Consider the following 21413-nt stretch of genomic DNA (forward strand, 5'->3'; position numbering starts at 1 on the left):
TTACCAACGAAAAAGGAACCATAACAAACAACTGTCAGACGGATTTAGTTGAAAATTGTATTTAGTCGAAAACGTGTGTTGCGGAGCCGGATTATCAAAATTCGTGTTATTTGCGGGAAGTGTGACTAAATTTTATGTATCTAGTCTATGTTTCGCTAAAAGCAGATCTTTTGTCTTCGTTTCCCAGGTGTTTGGCTGCAAGAACAAATGCTTCGCACCTGGTGACGATCAAAACAACCACGCTCCTAGGATGCAGATTGGACTCATAATTGATTGCAGAAGGACTAATCGGTGGATTTTGTTTAATTTACTACTGGTTGTGGTCCCCAACGGAAAAATTGTAAGTAACGTTCCTAATTTTACTTCCTAATGACTTTGACTAATGCTCTGTGTTCTGTATTTTTAGCTGATCCGGCTCGGTTGGTAGAACATTTTGGCTTAGCGATGGATAATTATAACCAAACAAAATCTTGACGCTATCGATGGATGAGGATGACGTCACGGAAAAACAACCAAAAAAAAAAACGAATTCATACAATTATGCCGAAAAACAAACAATATTGTGAGTTTTAAACAAACTACTCACATAAATTCAACAAAAATTAACATTAGGTTAACGTAGGGTCATAGGCGCGACTAACGTAAACAATTACTAACTACTATGTACAAAATTTACATTTCCACAAGTGTTGCCACCTTGTGGGCGTGTGGGGTGTCTTCTTCTTCCACTTCCCCCCCTTTTATGGACAGATTCATGGCTGGTTGGGTAAGGCAAAGCCGAATGTTATTGCCAACCTGAGGACCGAGCTTCGTTTGGGAGTTGTTTGTGAATGAGTTTCAGCGACTTGGGGTGTTGAGACGTGCAACTTAACTAGCGTTTCGAGAACTAAAGATCATCACCGTTCTCATTCATAAGTACTAGGAGTTACAATCATCGCGGAGACTCGCTCACATTCGTATCACACAATTAAGTGGCTTACTTTAACAGGTCATCGTCTATGCTCAGCCCTGATACTAGCGAACTCAACGAACAGCTCCCTTTCTTCGAATTCTACTGCTCAATCGATCGTCTTAGTTCAGTTGCCGCTCTCTTCACCATCGCTTCAACCCACTCATTCACAACTTCCAGACGAGTTCACGAAGTACTCTGTTAGCTTCTGATCCTCACCATGAACCCTCCAAAGGTCACGTCTAACCTGAATGCTTTACCCAATTGGTATTTTGTTCGAAACTTCAAATCTGGTCACCCTTAAAAGGGAGTTCATAGCTGTAAAAACGTGTATAAAAGTCTACTTCGGTAAATGGAACTTTTTAAGATGGTTCGCGTAGAAAACTCCTAGTCGTTTGCCTTTTTGATCTTCAAGCTCATAGCAATGTTTCCCAACAACCCTTCTGACTACTGCTGGCTCGTATTTTGGCGCTAACTTCGCACTGAACCCTTTGGCTTTGTCGGAAAGTTCAAACGTTTTTTTCAACACTGTTTCACCTGCGGTGTAGGTGGGGCAGCAGGCATTAGAGCGAAGGTTGTATGTCTTCCTGTGTCGTTCGTAGGCTTTGACTAATTGATTTCTGACATCTTTCAAAAGTTGTTTTCTTCGTTTTTGTTCTTCTCCATCCTTTTGTTCTTCTGCAACCGGCAAATCACGCATTCTTCGATATTCTTGACCATCCGATACCATCTCTCGACCAAAGACGATAAAGTACGGTGTGTGTTTAGTCGAGTCGTGAACCGCACTCCGGATTGCGCAAGCAATTTCCTGCAGATTATCAGCCCAATTCTTGTGTTGCTTCAAAGTTGCTCGAATCGCCGTTGTTATCACCCGATTCACGCGTTCCGTGTTATTCACCTGTGGGTGGTACGACGGGGTGAGCCAGTGGGTTACGTTGAATTCTTCAAGAAGTTGTCGGAAAAGCTTCGAGGTAAATTGTGTTCCGTTGTCCGTTAACGCTATTTCCGGAACACCAAAGAGTAAGAATACCATATTCTTGAGAAATTCGACCACCGAGCTGGCTTTTGCTTCCCTGAACGGTTGCACCAGCACAAATTTGCTGAATACGTCCGTGACAACCAACAGACACGTGTGTCGACCTCTACCTGACACCGGAAGTGGTCCCACGAAGTCCAGTGTTATAAATTGCCAGGGATGTTCCACAAACTCTTTCTGTGCTCCCATCGGTGGCGTTGTGTTCAAGTTGGGCGCTTTCGATGTTTGACACTTGAAACATTCGCGGCAGAACTTTTTCACCTGTGCGCTCATACCTGGCCAAGTGTAATGGCGTTTCAAGCTGTGCAAGGTCTTTTCTGCTCCAAAGTGTGCAACTTCATGTTCCTTCTTGATAATTTCTTCTCGTTCTTCTTCCCTGGGCATCAATTTCCACCGAAATCTGGGGTCGTCAGTCTTGGTTCCAGTGGCGTAACGGTAAATAGCTCCATCCGTGATTCGATAATCTGGGTGCTTCTGTGGGTCAGTCTTGATCTTCTCCATCAGTTCGTCGTACCTGTTGTCCAGTGACCCAATCTCGATGACATTGACCGAGCGAGATAAGCAGTCCGCTGTGATGTTGTTGGCTCCCTTCCGGTACATCAACTGGATGTCGTACGACTGTATCTTCAGCGCCCATCGGAGGAGTTTAGAGTTTCCCGATTCGACGCCGATGGTGAACAGCCACAACAGACTCCTTGCGTCGGTTACCACCTGAAAACGAGATCCTTCTACGTAGTGACGGAAATTCTCAATGGCCAGCAACACCCCAGACATTCCTTTTCCACGCTTGAGTAGGCTCGCTGTGTCCTGCTCAACTTCTTGCTGAAGTACGCAATTACTCGAGTTTCCCCGTCAAGTTCTTGAACGAGGGCGGCGCCTACGGCGGTATCGGAAGCGTCCGACTCTATCGTAAAAGGCTTCGTAAAATCCGGGTTAGCTAAGATTGGGGCTGAAGTAAGCACTGATTTAAGTTCCAGGAATGCTTGTTCAGCTTCCTCTGTCCACACGAACTTCTTCTTGCTCTTCTTGAGCAGGTCCGTGATCGGAACGGTGATTCTGCTGTAGCTACGAATAAAACGTTGATAGAATCCGGCCAATCCTAACAACCGACGGACGTCTTTTACGCTTTTCGGTCGGGCGTAGTCTAGGATTGGTGAGATCCTGCTGCTGTCTATCGATACTCCCTTCTCTGTCAGCAAATATCCTAGATATTTTATCTGTTTCCGACAAAAACGCGATTTCTCCAGCGAGATCGTGAGGTTCGCCTTCTTTAGGCGGTTTGCTACTTCCTGTAGGAGTCTCAAGTGTTCTTCCAAGGTGTTCGACGCGACGACGATGTCGTCTAAGTATACAAAGACGAACGGCATTAGGTCAAATCCGATTACCTTGTCCATCAAGCGACACATCGTAAACGGTGCGTTTGTCACTCCGAAGGGACAAACTTTGAACCGGAAGAGACCCTTCGACGTCCTGAAAGCTGTAAAGTTCCTGCATTCCTCCTTCAGTGGGATCTGAAAATATGCGTCCTTAAGGTCGATAATTGAAAAGAATTTTGCCCGTTCCAGTCGTTGAAAGATCTCCAGCATATTGCGGATTGGATAAGTGTCTTTAACCGTCATGGAGTTGATCCTGCGGGAGTCTAGACACACCCGAATCTTTCCGTTTGACTTCCGAACTGGGACTAACGGATTTGTCCATTCACTGTAACATTCTTCAATGACTCCCATCTGCTTGAATCGCTCGATCTCTGAATCAACCTCTTTTTGAATGTTCGGTGAACAACGATAAACAGGCTGATTTTTTGGTTTCGCGCCTTCCTTCAAAACTATTTCGTGTTCGATTAAATTCGTTCGTCCTAGTTTCCCGCTGCTGGTGAACTCAAACTGCTTTACCACTGCCAGAAGATCTTGACGCTGCTGCTCCGTTAACTCGTGTTCTACTTCGATCGTTTCTTCCGTTGGTTCCTGCCTCCCTTCTGGAATATCAAAGGTTGGTACGTCTAGTGTTGTGTCTTGTTCCATGGTCGGTAGTTCCGGCAGTGTGCCAACTGGTTCCAGGGTAAACGCGATCGTCTCCTCCGCCATGTTGAACTCGCCCACCGGTTCTGGTCCATTTCAAGATCTGCCATTGGCGTGATCCCAAAGCTACGCCAGAAATTGCAGCCAAGAATTGGTTTCGATATCTCCGGTACTACGACAGTTGGAACTACACGTGTCACGTTCTTGTATGTGTATGGAATGTTGAGGTAGCCGAGGCATTTGTACTCCGTGTTGTCCGCTGTGCTTACTCTTAGTCTTGTTGGTTGTAGTTTCATACCGTACTTCAGTGACAGATTCAGCGAATTGATTACGCTTATCCCCGCGCCTGAATCGAGAAGCGCTGTGAACTCGTCATCAAAAACTCGCACTCGTAGGTATGGACATTTTTTTGTCTCAATTTTGATTGTGTGGACTTGATTCAACGGGTCGTAGCCGGTAGGTTGATTGGGAATACTTTCACAATAAGGAATGTTAGGATTCCCGTCGTACATCCCTCTAGTAGTTTCCCGCGTTAGTGTTCTGGTTCGGATTTGTTGTTACATGAGCTGCTGCACATCTGGTGCATGAACGGATTGTTTTCCCCAATTCCCCGCAGCCATAACAGAATATTGACTTCGGTTCCCTGCAGACTCGCCAGTTGTGTCCAGTTTGTTTACAGTTCCAGCAGCTAGACGATGAGTTTGGGAAAACTTGTTGCCGAGCTGCTGGCTGCTGGTTCGAAGGTTCCTGCGGCGTGTTGAACGACTGGCTTGGTTCTCGTGGTGGGTTGAACGTTCGGAAGTTCCTGTTTCTGTTCCCTTGAGCTCGAAACCCACTCGGCCCGGAGTGTGGTTGAATCGCGTCGACAAACTCCATCTCTTCTGCTCCAACTTCTTCCTCTTCGTAGTCAACGTGATGAACATGCTGCTGTTGCTTGGCCAGTATTTGCTGTAGGTGAGAATCGGCTGCATCGATTCCTCGGTTCAAGCTTTTCAGGTGATCCAAGTCCACAACCGTAGTAGTAGACAGTTTTGTATAGTAATACGATCGCATGTTGTCCCAAATGATTTCGAATTGCCGTCTCTTCGACAGAGGTTTAGATAGCATCTTATTTAAACGTCCAATCTCGTCTACAAAAGCTGCAAAAGGCTCATTCCTTTGTTGTTTCCGGTTCTGTAGTGCTTGACGAATTCCTTGATCCTGATTAGGGTTGCCAAATCGCAGTCTGATTCGCTTTTCAAAATCTTCCCAAGTCTTGACTTCGTCGGCGTATGTGAAAAACCAGTTTGCTGCTACTCCGTCAAGTACCATGTGAACATCCCGTAGAAGTTTTTGATCAGTTACTTCTTCCCTTTTCGCAATTTGTTTTAGTCTGAACAGAAAATCTTCAACCGACAGTGAATTGGGCTCTCCCGTAAACGAAATTTTCCAATGTTCAATCCTTCTCTGATGGTTTCGGTGGTAACGTTCTCTGAAGTTGTCGTTCCTGGAACTTACAGATGACTCGAAGCCTGGTCTTGGTCTTGGCGGATGTCTCGGGGGGGAAACTGGGCGCGGTACCCGAACTGACTCGCTAGAGTCACTTTCTGTTGCTCTTCGGTTCTCCTCTCTAGATATTTCCAGCTCTGTCTGAAGACGTTTGATTACTTCCCACAATTCCTCGACGGTTGGGTTTGGGTTGACGTCTGGATTTGGATTTGGGTTTGGGTTGGGATTGGGATTGGGATTGGGATTAGGGTTTGGATTTGGATTTGGATTGGGGTTTGGATTCGGGTTTGTGTTTGGCTTTCCTTTATTATCTGTATCCGTATCCGGTTCACTTTGAGTGAAATTTCCTTCCGAAGAGACCGATTGGAGTAGCCTCGAGACTGGTGTCAAAAGTGCTTTCTGCAATTTCTGTCCTTCTTGTGTTTGTGCTATTGCCCTCTGTATCCGGTAGTAATAATGAACTAATTTTGATCGAGTTTCACTTTCGATCTTCCCTTGTGCGATCAACAACAGTCCATCTACCTTCGATTTCACAAATTCCATTTCGTCTTCCCATTGATAAGGTGGATCAGGATAATTATGTTTCTCATTTCGATCAATTTGGAATAGTTTTCGCAATATATCACGCTTCGAATTAAGATTCTGTCGTGTTTCTTCCTCTTTGTTCCTCAGTCTGAGTTCGTAGTCCACTTCCTCATTTGACAAATGTCTCGCGTGTGGGAATTTCATCGTATTTCTTTTAACTTCACAGTATCAAAAATGTGATGAGCAAAATTGTATGTTATGTGCTCAATAACGTAAGTTTATCGTGTACATAAATTATCAAACTAACAATAAATAATTAAATAAATAAATAAATAAATAAATAATTAAATAAATAAATAAATAAATAGAATAAATAAATAAATGAATAAATAAATAGTGATACAACAACCAAAAACAGGAAGGAGTAATCGATCCACCAATAGAAACCCAATAAAGGAATATTTGCTCTAAGAACCCACGAAACTCGTTCTAATGAACTCTCAATAGAAAAAAGAATGAAAGAAGACCCAAAACGTTGGGCGCCAATTTGTGGTACGCAAATCGTAGCCACGAAGGAATCCGTCCGATAACCGTCCCACGGGTTTGTTAATTAGCAAACGGTTTATGCGCCACCTCCGTAGAGGACCGACTTGCCTGGTTTATGCCCGACTAGACCCAGCCGCAGGGCGGGTCGTTTTGTAAAACCTGAAATGAATGGGGAACGTTCAAGGGACTCAAAATAGGTAAGAGGTACTCCGCTTCGCGTGCGATGACTCCAAAAATATCCAAAACTGAACGGGGCCACCCGTTGTCCGTCCGAACAACCAGTCACCTGTTCGCTCTGGATCCTCACAGGATAATTTCTACCCCCGCACCAATCGCTGCGACGGGAAAAGACCCCAGGCTGAGATTCCCAAGCAGCCTTGCACTTGAGTAAAACAACAGTAACAAAAACGTGGAGACGTCGAATGCGAAGCGAGGGACCTCTAGACCCGTGCAACTAATCTGGTGAGAGAGACATTTCGTTCACCAAAATAACTACGCTAACAACGTCTTGGGGGAGGTGAAAAACGAGATATATTGCATGCTAAATGTGGTTTTTAATTGTACATTTTTAACCTAGGTTTAAGTTACATGTTTGTAGTGTCCTACGTGTTCATTTCCTCTTCTCTTCTTGGTTCTCTCTCTCTCTACTAACTATCTGTGTGCGGATTTGTTCTGGGGCTTAGTTACGTTAGCCCGGAGGTCACAGGTGTAACGGTGACCAACGGAACTAGGCTCGGGAAAGGGCAACGAGCCTTAGAAAATGTTTGTGTGTGTTTTTGGCAACTCGGACGACGTCTACGAGTGCGTACGCATGCGGTTTTTACGTTATAGGTGAGTACTCACGGACCGGTTTCGTTGATTGGCTTACGCGTCGCTAGTGCACCGCGCGGTGCGATATTCTTCCGGAGCAGATGAAAGGCGCGCGATCTTAAGGGGGCGGCCTGGTTGAAATCGGGCTTGGCCGGCTGGCCGGCCTGGTGGACGGGTCGCCTCCTTCTGGAACCTGGACGGCGCGTGACCACGAGGACCGACGTCTACGGTCTGGTGAACTTCTGCGGCGAATCTGGACCAGCGGCTGGACAGGAACGGCTGGCGCAATGGATGGCTCTCCCTGGAGCCACGTGTAGCGTGTGGTCTCCCTTCCGGATCCCAGTGGGCCTTCCGGGGCTCGATCGCTGAGACCGCGGGGTCAGCAGGGCGGCTAAGGCTTTTGGTGGCGGTGTGGCGAGCACGAGCTGGTAGGAGGCGGTTGGTTCCGACTCTAGAACAGAACGCCGTCGTCGGCTGTTTGGCGACGATTAACACACATCACACATCAACACACACACTAGGTACTTTACCTTTTAATTCCTCTTCGCACACAGAATCGGACCGCACAAACTACTAGCTAAGCTAAGGTTGGACACTACAGGAAAGAACAAAGATTAACTACACAAATCTACAGATCACTCGTTTCACTCGAGTTACCGTCACTAAACACACCGGGGGGCTTGACTACTGGATCGGCGCTGCTGCCTCTTCCGCGACTCAGGACCAAGTGGACGAGTAGAAATTGTAACTTTCCTCAGAAAGCGTCATTAGGGAAAGGTTGAACGGAAGTACGTAATTTCGTGAGAAATTTCGTAGTTTCGAATAACGAATTTACCCGAACAGATTTTGGCAATATTACTGAAGGCATCTCGTTCCCTCTTACATATTTGTCATCTGGCTTTCCTGTTCTAATTCATTCCAGGCTTTCCGAGAGGGCTTGATCGTGCAAGTTCCTCTCAGCAGGTTTAACCCAGCAAGTCTTCCCATACGTGGAGGTGCAAGTTGTGCTTTCTCCAGGACTGTTTGGCTTATCGGACGGATTGGCGGGGGTGTGAGGAAGTGAGGTGTAGCACTGTTCTACTAAAGCTTGCCATGTGCTAGCTTCGACACAAACCCTTGATTCAGTTGGACTTGTTTATATTAATTTATTATAGCTGAATGAAAAACAAATAAACGAATAGAGTGACCATGTTACAAGTGTTCAAATGCCATGGTACAATCTTCAAAAACGTACCATGGAATTTGAACACTTCGTTCGTGGTTCCCAATTTCATGCACGGGTGTTTACGATTTTGGCAACTCTTTTTTCTCCGTGCAGATGATGCATTAACACTACTCTCAGCATTTACCAGTTTTAATTTATTTATTTTTAATTTTCGTCGCGAAAAATTATGATGAATAACTATCCGGCCTTGCTTAACACTTTACAGTCATCCCACATATTCGGAACACCCACAAATTCGGAACACTTTTATGATAATTTGTCAATATCATGCCAATAGTAGCTTATTTGTCGACCTTACTATTTTTAGAACGTTCATTTGGACATTATCTTGCTATTTCACTTGTAAAAGTAGTACTTTTTGAACAAAAAACTTCATTCCAAGACTGTTTTGTCCAGAGCAGCAAAACACTGCCTCCAAATGGTCTGTTTCATAATTGTGGGATGTTATTGTGCCTCCCACAATTGTGGAACACCTGAATTTAACCGATATTTAAAAAAAAAAGTTATCAAACCACGTATAAAACATCACTAAGCTTGAGTTTCATTGGTTTCAGTGTGAGAAGTCATTATTTGGTAATAAATATGTACTCCTGGAGAGATCCAAAGTTTGTTTACATTCGTAAGAAAAAAGTGTTCCGAATTTGTGGATTTCAAGGGTCAAAGTAATTATTCAAAAACTTCATATAAAAGTTAAAATTTGCAGATGTTCGATACAGCATTCGAAAGATCGCAAGAAAAGTTTCAAATGAAGGTAAAAGCTAATCATTAAGTTCAATCATCGATTTGCTATGATTTTTTGAACATTGGCCGATCTGGAAACCGTTCCGAATATGTGGGATGACTGTACTAAATTTCAAAAATTGGTTAAAAAAAGTTTGAAAAAGGGAAACAAAATATTTTTACTCAACTGAGTCCAGCGTTATGCGGCGACTCCCTATTATGATGGGTTTTGGTGGTGGCACATTTGGCGAACCGAACCGATGAATCTCGTGCAAGCATCGGGGACCATGGACGGAAGGGTTCCCCGGTCGATGACGAGAGATGATCGTCAACGTTTTTTTTTTTTGTTCAAGGCGCATCATAATTTTTGAGGAGCTGCTGTCCGAAGATCTTCTTTGTCACAGTGGTGCGGTGGAGTTGCGGCAAGTTCCACCGTTTATTAACCGATTTATCGCTCGATTCGATTCCGGCCACGACAGCCAACAACAAAAAAAATCGTTAACAACAGAAGAATGGTGGTAGCTTTCGCATTCGCTGCTCGACTCGACCTGCAGTCAGTTTATCATCATTTGTGGACAATAAAGTTGACGGTTGTCGTCGAACTATACTTTGCAGCAGGTGAGTTTGGATGATGGAATTCGCCTGGGATATTGTCACGCTGAAACACAATTGAGAGAGTTTGGTCGTTTATCATAACAAGGAGTACAATGAGTATTATCCTTCGAAATGAAGCTAATACAAACAAAATTTAAAAATGAGCGAACTTTTAAAGAGGGTTTTAATTGATTTGTTTATAAGTATTATAATTCCACAAGAGCTATTGTCGATTACTATTGAATTATTAAATGAACCTTTCCGCTATGTACATCCAAAAAACAAGGAAACGCAAACAGACCTTTTAACTCAAGCTTTGCAATGTATCTCGCAGATTCAGATGTTACCCAGATTTACCCTTGCTAAAGCATTCAATTATCGCAATTTGCCAGACTGCTGTTGCTGCCGGTGGTGCCAATATGCCGGAAGACCCTAGTCCGAAGGAATGCTCGATTTGGGTTTGCTCTCGGTAACTCCACTGAAAAAGGGAGCACACATGTTACAGCCACCCTCCACCCACCAAGCCGCCCCCTGTGTCGAGGGGAAGGTGGTTGGGTGCAGGCAACCATCACGAGAAGCTGCCGCAGTTCAATTTTCACAGCTGCATTGCGTACGACGCATTGGCCATAGCTGTGAAGCAAAGGTTAGAACAAGTTTTGATTTTACATGACTCTTCTAGTTGTTTCTCGATTGTAATCTAACAAGTAAAGTATTTTTAATTAATCGCAACAGTTATTTTAAAAGGAGTCCAACCTTAAATTTTTAGAATCCCGCCTCAGAATCACACGACAACGATGGGAGATGCAAAATCACGCTCACGATATGTAAAGTGTGAACATGGTCGACTCCGTCCTCCTACTCCATCTCGTCTGTTTTGTTGGCTCTTGTAAATCTGCAATGCGTGACCTGCACCTAGCCCAGTGACTCGTTTCCCTCGTGCAGTCTCCTCGGCAGCGGCGTCGCGATGTGTCACCGGTCGGTCGTCCGGCGCCATTCTATTTGTGGCCGACCATCGATTGAGAGCCAATGAAGATACCATCCGGCGACGCACGGGTGGCAGTCCTTATACCAACGGAGACTAACATATGGTCAAGATTTATTTGTGTCTATTAAAGTGTGGTAGAACAAAACGTTAGTTGGTGTAATCTTTTATGCTGATCAGGTGACTCAAAGTAATACGTCAAACAGCTGCTAGAAATTACACATACTTTCACTTAGTATCAACTTCAACAAAAAATGCTTTTGGTTCCTTTAAAACAATTTTTTTTTTCACCTAGGGAAAATAGACCCATTTTAATCACCCTAAGCCGTTCGACCAATTCTCATCACTTTAGCCGTTTTCCGCTTTTAAATAAACATTTTCAGATGTATCAACAATGGAGAGTTGCTTGCTCACTTTCTCTGAGCTATTTACTACTTTGGAACAGTCAGAAACACTTTATGAAAGCTGTAATTCATGATCAAAGTGGTGATAGGCCAATAATAGAAATATGCTTGATTCTGAACGACCACTTCTGAAATTATTTTTTGTAAGTTTTTCGGAAATATAACACGGGTTTGAGGAACTAATGTGTATGATTAAAAATGCTTAAAATCATGGGGGGGGGGGGGCAAAAAGCTCCCCCAGCTTTTCTCATTATTGGGAAGAATTTTTTTGAGAAGCTCTTTTGTAAAAACAGCGGTGTCATCTAGTGGTGACAAGTGAAAACTGCTTTTACCCAGTGCATTTTGCCTCAATGTTGCGGTGCATATTGCCCCGCATTGTTGTTTGAAATTAATCAGAAATGTTTTTATAAATTTGATATTTTCGAACAATTTTGAGATTTTTAAAGACTTTTTTCACATGGATGACGAAGAATAATAGATGGTTTAGAAAATCGAACAAAATTCTTCCACAGTAATGCTGTGATGGTTGAGAAATCACAGTTTACCCTTTGGGGGTGCATATTACCTGTATCCCTACTAAATGTAATCGTTTTTCACCAAATCATTTTTTTTGTTTTCTCGCTTTTAACATAAAAATCGAGTTCTGCAACCCCATTTCAGCGGAATTTGAATGGTTGATTGTCTATTAAATTTAAAAACGTTATTTAATCCACCTTTAGGTGGTTGTTGCCTTCCTCTCAATTATAATGATTCCAACCCGCCTAAAGTGTCCACATGTTTATGGATCTCCCCTAACGTTCGCAGCACCTAAGAGGTTCTAATAAAAATAAGTGATGAGTAATAAAACAGACTACCTACAGACTTTTTTCAAGATTATACAGACACTGCCTTTGAGGAAAATGGCATCCCTCTACACGGCTTTTTCGTGGCGATCAGACCCGACCAGTTGAGGTTATGTGAATTCAGACCATTTTTTTTTGTCTGCCTGTGTGGATCAATCGGACCGCGCACTGGACTCACAATCCAGAGGTCGCCGGTTCGAATCCCGGGGCGGACGCAAAAAAATTCTAAGTGTAAATATAGGTATTCGGTGCCCTCTCCCCGTGCCCATACCTTCACACTTAGGAGACCCGGGAGGCGGAGTCTTGTCGCAAAAAGAACGATACACGCCTGTGGATCCGTTGACGAAACCGCAAGGTTTAAGAGGGCCACATTATAAGGTGTTACGTCGTCGATTCCGTTCCGAATTCAGACCATTTTGTAAACTGCTTGTAATTTAAGATAGGTAAGTCCGATCTTGAAAATTCTTACTTCTCCTTACTTCTCATCAAAAAAAATCAAATTATTCGCTCTACAGCATTGCCTTGGCGTTCCCGATTTCGGGATTCCTACTCGAAACTAGGTGTCCGAAGGCTTGATTGTTGAGGCAATTGCAAACCTCTTTTTACACCTAAGCTTCCATCCACCCCGGGATTCGAACTGACGACCTTTGGATTGTGAGTCCAACTGCCTACCAGCGACTCCACCGGGACACTTCTACTTCTCATATGCTTTCTAAAAATATATAACATGTGAGGGTTTCATGAAAAAAAACACCCTTTTTACCATAATTTTAATTTAATATGATACAATTTTTTAACATAACTTTTTTAATTCATGATAAAACTGCATGAATTTAAATAGCAACTTAGGGGACGTTAAGACGGATCGATTGTAACCATTCCGGCCAAAATCGGTTGAGCCTGTGACGAGATATTCCAGTGACATTGATTTGGTACACATGTCTACATACAGCCAAACACACAGACATTTGCTCAGCTGGTGATTCTGAGTCGATATGTACAAATGAAGGTAGGTCTAGGAGGTCTGCCGCTGCCGTCAGGCAGCTACCACGTGGGTGAGAAACGGCTGGAATATTTAATTGCAAACCTTCTTTTAACTAGAAAATAATCATTTCGAGTAATCCTGACATTATTTAGTCGAATTCAGAATTCAGGCATAGCAAATTTGTTTTTTTTTTTGCAAATATTTCAACCACGTGGAAACTACCTGACATATGGCGCCGCGGTGTTCATTAAGCTGTCATAGCATGCTAAGAAAAATTTGATGCTTTTTCAGGGAAAACCGTTGATTCCGGAGACATCGGATTGTTTGCCGATGCGCCAGGTCTAGGGACAACGAATCCATATGCTCTCTTCGGGAAAAGTGTTCTCCAGACCATTCTCCTTAGGCCTGACCATACCAGAAGATAGCACGTGATTTTCCCAGACCTGTAGGAGCGTTTGAACAAAAAGTTCCAATTTCCCATGGTAATTCCCATGTAAACTTTAACCCTGATGCGCGCAGCCAGTTTACAACCAAATGAGCTGATATTTGGCATGAAAGTCCCTATGGGCATGCCCTACAAGGGGAACCGTACTAAAACTTGATCCGACAACTTTTTGAAAAACGTACCCACCCTAATATACTATGGAGGGCTTATCCCAGCATTAATGACACCCCCCGAATTGCCTCAGGGTCGGCATGCTAATCCGGGAAACACCTTATTAGACTATTAGACAAGCTGCGTCTTATCTCGCGACGGTTGGTCAGCAAACCAAAATGGTGGCCTCGCGGTTCCCACACCGGAACGGTGTCACGAGCGATCCTCGTACGTAAGCGATCGTGCTCGGCGGTATGATGTACCTCACGAGGAATACCGCGGGTGTCGCGTCTGTGCTGGCCTGTACGCGAAGCGTACGAACACCGAGGGGTTCTGTGGGCACAATGGGAACGGAAATTAGCGATGGCGTTGGCAGGTTGGACGGCGATAGATCGGGGAAGCAACGGTATTTACCTGGATGTGCACAAATCAGCGCAGGCTCCTCCTGCTTGCGTCCGGATCTCCTGATCGTCGGACGGCTTTCCTCCGGGATGGCGTCTACCGGATCTTCCGCTTCCCTTGCACTAACTTCTCGCACGGAACGGTGTTTAGCGGGTATCGATCGTCCTCTTCAAAATGCCAGGCAAAGTGACCGTTGCAATGGAGGGGTTTTCCCAGCGATCCTCAACCTCCCCCTTCTGGACTCCTTTGTACCATCGTCATATCGTCCTGATTATCGTCGCTACCCACAGCGCAGAACAAACGATCGCACTAATCTTGAGATGCAAATACCATAGGTTACAATTGTCAAGGCCTCCGGATAATCGAATCTGGACTTTATAACTTGCTCCGCTCTAACGGTACATTTTATTTAAAAAAAAATGTAGATTTCCGTAAATCGACGTCATCGTGCTATCTTGTCGCACCCGCCATTTCGACGATCCGAGAAAAACGCGTTTTAATGTTTGACCTTGAATATACAAAAACGAGAGCACGCAATGTAAACAATAACAAACAGGTTTTGTTTGGCTGACCATTCTGTGCATTGTCCCAAAGTTTGGTTGAAGTTGGTTGTTGGAGTCCCGAGTTATAATTACAAATGTTTACGGTAGTCTAGCTTGTACGTGCGACAAACGCATCCTGACTTTCCTGGCCTGAAATCCCTTTGGCCAATTGTCACACTTACATCGATTTTCAGGGAGTGACAAGATAGCACGACAAGATTGAAACTACTTCCATATGTAAAGTGACAAAAATGCACGGAGTTTTTTCGGTTTTTGTTGAATATCTCAGGATTAAAATCGAATTTTGGGGATCTGTGACGGTCAAAAGGTGAGGCATTGTGAGCTGCACAAAATGGCGTTCTTAACTCAATTTGGCCCAAAATGCACGTACGACAAGTTAGCACGATGGCGACGAAATGGGGTTGACTATATAGGTCAAAAAATGATGCAACTCTCGTAATTTCTTAGTAACGAAAACAATTTAAATAACATCGAAAATATTTTAACATAGATTTTCACCCCTTAGAGGGGGTAACATTTAACATATAACTAAAATGCATAAATACAAAGATATGATAAGAAGAAGTCATCCAACAGTGTCTCTTGTTTGAGGAAATCGTATTGACATGCTACAATGTTTGAAGTAGATATTTTCAAACATTTGGGTACTTTTCGAGCAATTTCAACAAAGATATTAAAATGTTGTTTGTTCAGAGGTCATTTTTGGCCAACGTAACTCCACTTTAGACCGATGCTAACATGACAGGATTTGTTCTAGGAACGAGATTTTTTCGTCATCTTAAGATGTTTCCTACAAAACCCTTTTAACAGAATTTAGTTTCATTAAAGAGAAATGATAAAATCCGTAAAAAAAATCACCCAATGTCACCCCCACTGACGGTACTTATCGATTGCAAATTCGATTTCGAGGTAAACGTTTTCAAAATCGAAAATAATGATGGAGATTTAATAAAAAGGGTTCACAAACTCAACAAAATAAATTTTCCGGGTTTGCTAACATGATCTCTATCGGTGGGACTGCGTACCTGACGAAATTCTCAAACGAAATCATCAAAGTTATATTGCTAACACATATCACACACAAACGATCCTCGCCAGACGAATTCTGTTATTCCACTCTACCACTCACGCAATCAGATGAAGAAAGCAAACCTCAAAGAAAAACACTTTTCCCAAGATCCTGATACCTTCAGACCTTTTCCTCCCAAAATTTACTGCCCGTCCGGTCGCGCGCGTTCCAGGTCCTCTCCTTGTAGGTAGGTGCGTTGTTTGAGGTGTATAATTTTATGATTTGTGTAATCTTTACCCTCCGCTAACGTGTTTTCTGGTGAATCGTTTTCGTCCATTCCGGGGGTGCCTTTTGTTGGCTTTTCTCATATTCTCATCCCCCAGAAGCAGGATGAGAAGGAGTCAAAGGGACGAGGACAAGATTTGGTCAGCCACCTGTGCGAAGGGATTCGATACGTTGTTGGGTAAGAATCGAGGATCGTCGCGCGGATCAGAAGGAAGACGAAGAAGCTTTTCTTTTTCGGAGTGGTAGAATGGGATGCCTCAAAGGCAGAGGCATTCTTCTGTTCCATTGAGCACTGTGAGAAAGTACGAGACCGTGAACAAAGCAATTAGGTGAGGGATTTTTTTCGGTAGGAAGCTGACAGAAACAGGTATAACGATATCACCTTGATTGAGCTTCAGCTTCGTGGCTCGAGGTAATTCAAAACCCGCCCAACATTGTAATGATCGCACTCTTAGCTTGATCGAGCGCAACTGTTGTTGGCTGTCAAAATTAGCAAAACAAGAGTCTTTCTATTAGAGACTAAACAAAATTTCGTATAGTTTGTGCCAACAAAAGTTACTTAACGCGTTTTGGCGCGACAGTTGGGTGTTGATCTGAACCAGCCGCTCAAAGTAGTACTGACAAAAGTATTTCAAGTATTTAGTGTGCCACAATTGGAACGGAAACTACTTCGGGTGGGGAGTGTGACTCGAACGGCAGGCGCGAAAGCAAGCAGCTGGGTGTTTTTGGTTTGCAAAATGTAGTAGACGAGTTTATGTTTAGAAACAATTAAAACTATTTCAGACGGTCTAGGAGAAACAAGAGTGTGCTCAGATGCGACATATTTGAAATAGTTTTTACAATGGCATATGGACGGATTATTTGTAAAAGATTTACAAGATTTTTCTGCTTAAGTTTTTTTTTAGAAATCGATAACAACGCATGGTAGTTCGTTTGTTATACCGTACAAAATCTTATTAATATATTTTATCGAAAAACTTATGACCAAATTCAATCTAATTTAAAAAAAAAACCTCATCCATAAAATATGTCACGCTAAAATTGGCTCAAAGCACTACTGCAAACTAATTAAGTAACTCTCGTGTACACTACACAGAAAAAAAATATGTGAATTTAATCGACACGGAAAAAATTAATCACATGTAAACTAGGGTGGTCCAAATCCGGACTTTTTTGGGGCTACCCCCTGAAATCAAAGATTGACCCATCACTAGGCTAAATTCCAAATTTGAGCTCATTCTGACCACGGGAACCCCTCCCTCCAATCGCTTAAAGTTTGTATGGGAAAAATCGTCAAAATGTATGGAGAAAAGCAACTGTTTTACTTTTTTACCTGTGGAAGGCGCCATAATTATCCGATTCTTACCATTTCTCAAATGTAGAACCTTCATTAAATTTTGAACAACTTTCCCGAAGGCACAATATTTTTAGGATTTTTTCCCGCGAAGTTATTAGCGCCCAAAACTGCCCATTTTTGCGCGGCCAGCTGTAAGGGGCTACCTAACAACGATGTTTATTTCCAATTCGTACACGCACGTGCTCTCTCTCAGGTTCAAACTCTCTCACGATCTTGCTCGCCTGCCTGCCTGTCTGTTTACCTACAAGCGCGCGCTGTTTCTCTGCTTGGACTTTTGTCGTCGTCGTCGTTTTCGTTTGCTATCCGCTGCGCTGCGTTTCTGGCATGTTTATTATAATTTTCAACTAAAATAGCAGGATTGTTTTGAGATATATTTAGCATAAAATTTCTTAAATTATGTCAAAAATAAAAAAAAACTGCGCTGAAAAAATAGTTTAAAGAAAAGACAGCTAAGGCTCAATTAAAAAAATACAGCAAAAGTCATGAGAACAGGGTTTGTTTGTTTTTCCAAGCACTACACGCAGTTTTTCGTAAAAAAAAAACTTCAGGTAATACAAATGTTGTTCCTTTAGGTAGTTTGCTTTAACAAAAATATACTTTAGTACAAATCAGAACAAATCAAGGCAATTTTACAATTATTGCTGCAAATTTTCATTCATACTCTCTAAAATTATTTTTTTATTCTTTCTGGAAATTTCTTTCTGTGTTCCTAGACCACCTGCAACAAATATTGCAACTGTTTATAATTTTTTGTCAGTTTACCTGTAAATTTTTCGTTTCAGGAAACATCTCTTTCTGCACAATCGTTAACAACCTTCAGATCTTGCAGTTGCGGCCTTCCTTTAAGATACTCTTTTGGATTAAGTTTAAAAAAAAATCTAAAGAAATTCCTTCCTTTTTTATCTAAAAAAAACTTCATGGTATTTCTTGTAAAAAAAGCAAAGCAATCCACTTTAACGACTCCCGAGTCTTTTGTGGGCTCTGTTGCAAGTTTCTGCTCATTTCTAGGCGTCCGAAGGATTTGTGTGGTGAGTCACCCAAATCTTCTTTTACGCAAATGGACCGACGTTTTACTTCCCCATCCGATAGAAGGCATGGTATTTCTTGTAACAAAAGCAGATAAATTAAAATCCAAAACGTTTGCAATTAGGTTTGGATCAGAACAGATGACGATTCATGGATGAACTAATTCATCAAATTTGTATTCTCTCTCACGGAATCGACGTAACACCTTATTATGTGGCCCTCTAAAACCTTGCGGTTTCGTCAACGGATCCACAGGCGTGTATCGTTCTTTTTGCGACAAGACTCCGCCTCCCGGGTCTCCTAAATGTGAAGGTATGGCACGGGGAGAGGGCACCGAAAATTCACTCTCACACGCTCTTATAATATGATATCTATTGTTGTGTTTTTTTTCGTTTTGTTGTTCACATATTACATTTGATTTTATATCTCAATACAAACCGACTATTTTTGTTGAAAATTATAATTAACAACGCAGCGTAGCGGATATCAAACGAAAACGACGACGACGACAAAAGTCCAAGCCGAGAAACAGCGCGCGCTTGTAGGTAAACAGGCAGGCAGGCAGGCAGGCGAGCAAGCTCGTGAGAGAGTTTGAACCTGAGAGAGAGCACGTGCGTGTACGAATTGGAAATAAACATCGTTGTTAGGTAGCCCCTTACAGCAGGCCGCGCAAAAATGGGCAGTTTTGGGCGCTAATAACTTCGCGGGAAAAAATCCTAAAAATATTGTGTCTTCGGGAAAGTTGTTCAAAATTTAATGAAGGTTCTACATTTGAGAAATGGCAAGAATCGGATAATTATGGCGCCTTCCACAGGTAAAAAAGTAAAACAGTTGCTTTTCTCCATACATTTTGACGATTTTTCCCATACAAACTTTAAGCGATTGGAGGGAGGGGTTCCCGTGGTCAGAATGAGCTCAAATTTGGAATTTAGCCTAGTGATGGGTCAATCTTTGATTTCAGGGGGTAGCCCCAAAAAAGTCCGGATTTGGACCACCCTAATGTATAGGTCATCGCTGAAATTTTAAAGTTATCGCAGTTTTAGTGAAAAAAGTCGATTTTTTCTCGTTTTCGTCATTTTTCCATTTTTGCTCGTGGTGCGTCGAAAAACTCAGTCTTTATTTTCAAAAAATCGTATCTTAGAGTATCGAAAAAATAACTTTACCATTTTTTAATGGAGAGAAAAAATTTGAGCCCGATCGGAGAACTTTTTTTTCGAACCATGCTGTTTTCGTGGGGAATGGCTGATATGCTTTCCCATTTGTAATCATAGTAGCCAATGTTTTATGCTAAAAACGCCAATATACTAAGAATTTAGAAAATTCGCCAGTTTTTGTTCACCAAAATGCAAATATCTCGGCTTTGCGTGGACATAAATTGAATGTAAAAATAGCATGATCGCCGTGAAATTTCCTATAAGCTGAATGCATTAGTTTTGATTGCAAATTTTTTTGGCTCGTTTTTGGGAGCTAGTTCTGATTTTTTTAGTAAAAAAATACATTTTTTTCTTCCCAGAACACACTGTCATCACAGACAAACAGACGGGACACTGGAGTTCGGAACCATCGTCCTTCAATAACCGAGCCAAAACGGTTATTTCAAATGCAAATTAGCTTCGGCATCCACTCACCCGGCGCTGATGGCGCTGCTGTCGTGACAGCTCGCCCGTCTTTCCTCAGTGTGTGTTGTTGTGAAGTTGAGCGTGAGCACGTGGCAGCAAATGAAAACAAAACAAAATATGATAGAATTCAGGAATTCTAACGGTGATCCACAATCCAGGCTTTGCGGGACAAGATTTGGGCAGTTTCGACCAGGGTCAGATGAGCGGTTGACTAGCGAGGACATACCCTTTGCCCACTATTAACCCGGTAGACCTGCCGCTGCCGAGGCTGCTGATGAGGCGTCCGCTACTGCGAAGGAAGCCAGATTCTGTGGTGAAGTCATCTCCTTCGGAGCAACCTTGGAGCACCTGCTTATCCTTCATGAATTGCTGCTGCTGGTCGTCCGGTTTGCGGCAGGGTTTTTTGGAATCTTTGCGACTTTTTTCATCTCATTCGCCACTTTTTGCTGTTTAACGCAACTTAACTGCGCCGTGGACACGTTTCCCGCGGATGTTTCGAAACGCCATCGTTGGGATCAATTCCGGTAGATTTGAATTGATTTTTTTTTTCTATTTCGGCGGCCATCTTGTTGATCAGGTGTAATGGTTCAAGATTTCGGAAGAGAAGGAATGTGGGACAGTTTTTGGGAGCAACGGGGATGACCAGTGGTTTGGTCTCTGTCGTTGCGGTTGTGGTGCGTCGTTGCTGATGCTGCCGCATGGTTTGGCCGTCATCTTCGGCCGTCGGTGTTAATTTTTATTTTTATTTCATCGAGTACTGACGATAAGCAACAACAACATTATTTAAATCAGCTGTTGATGTTTACAATCGTTAAGGCTTAATTGTCCCACGCATACACTGACATGACACATGACAGTAATGGGTTTGTATTGGTATGTTTGGGTTGCGCTTCGGCATAAGCTCACCAGGCAGCGCTGGCGTCGCCGTGATTTGGTGGTTTGATGAAGGACGATGAATTTCAAAAATTATTTGTATGGAGAGTCACGTCTGTTTGTCTGTGCTGTCATGCCCAAAAACAAACTTTTATGGACTATAACTTGAAGCCCAAGGCGACCAAATTTGACTGACTTTAGTATGATTGATACGCGTATTTCTGAAAAAATACTCGAAAATTGCCCGTTTTTCATTCAAGCTCCGCGCGCGAGTTGTAAACCATTTTTGGATACATTGTTCTCGACATCCTAATCTATCATTATAGGGGTGAGCACCAAAGATTTGACAACTTTTCATTTTTTTTGGGACGGCCCAAAGGTCGACCGCGACAGACACGGATGACGAAACAAAAAGAAACGCAAAATGTAACTTTTTCAAAACTTTTTTTTGTAGAATCGCGATAACTCGTGGTGGTTACAAGCAAACCCCTTATGTTTATATATCAAAATTTTTGTTATTTACTGTTCTACAACTTTGTAGAACATTGTTACACTCTAAA

General features: G+C 42.8%; 1 long non-coding RNA gene across 1 annotated transcript; it reads right to left on the bottom strand.

Annotated features, from left to right (window-relative positions):
- Positions 1-7096: 7096 nt before the first annotated feature.
- Positions 7097-8184, bottom strand: LOC119767895. Its single transcript, XR_005277775.1, has 3 exons — positions 8030-8184; positions 7903-7967; positions 7097-7846 (listed from the first exon to the last, which is right to left on the bottom strand). It is a non-coding gene; the product is annotated as an uncharacterized LOC119767895 (long non-coding RNA).
- Between the last annotated feature and the right edge of the window lie 13229 nt (positions 8185-21413).

This window comes from Culex quinquefasciatus, chromosome 2 (genome assembly GCF_015732765.1).
Source record: "Culex quinquefasciatus strain JHB chromosome 2, VPISU_Cqui_1.0_pri_paternal, whole genome shotgun sequence".
In the NCBI taxonomy this organism is placed as follows: Eukaryota; Metazoa; Arthropoda; class Insecta; order Diptera; family Culicidae; genus Culex; species Culex quinquefasciatus.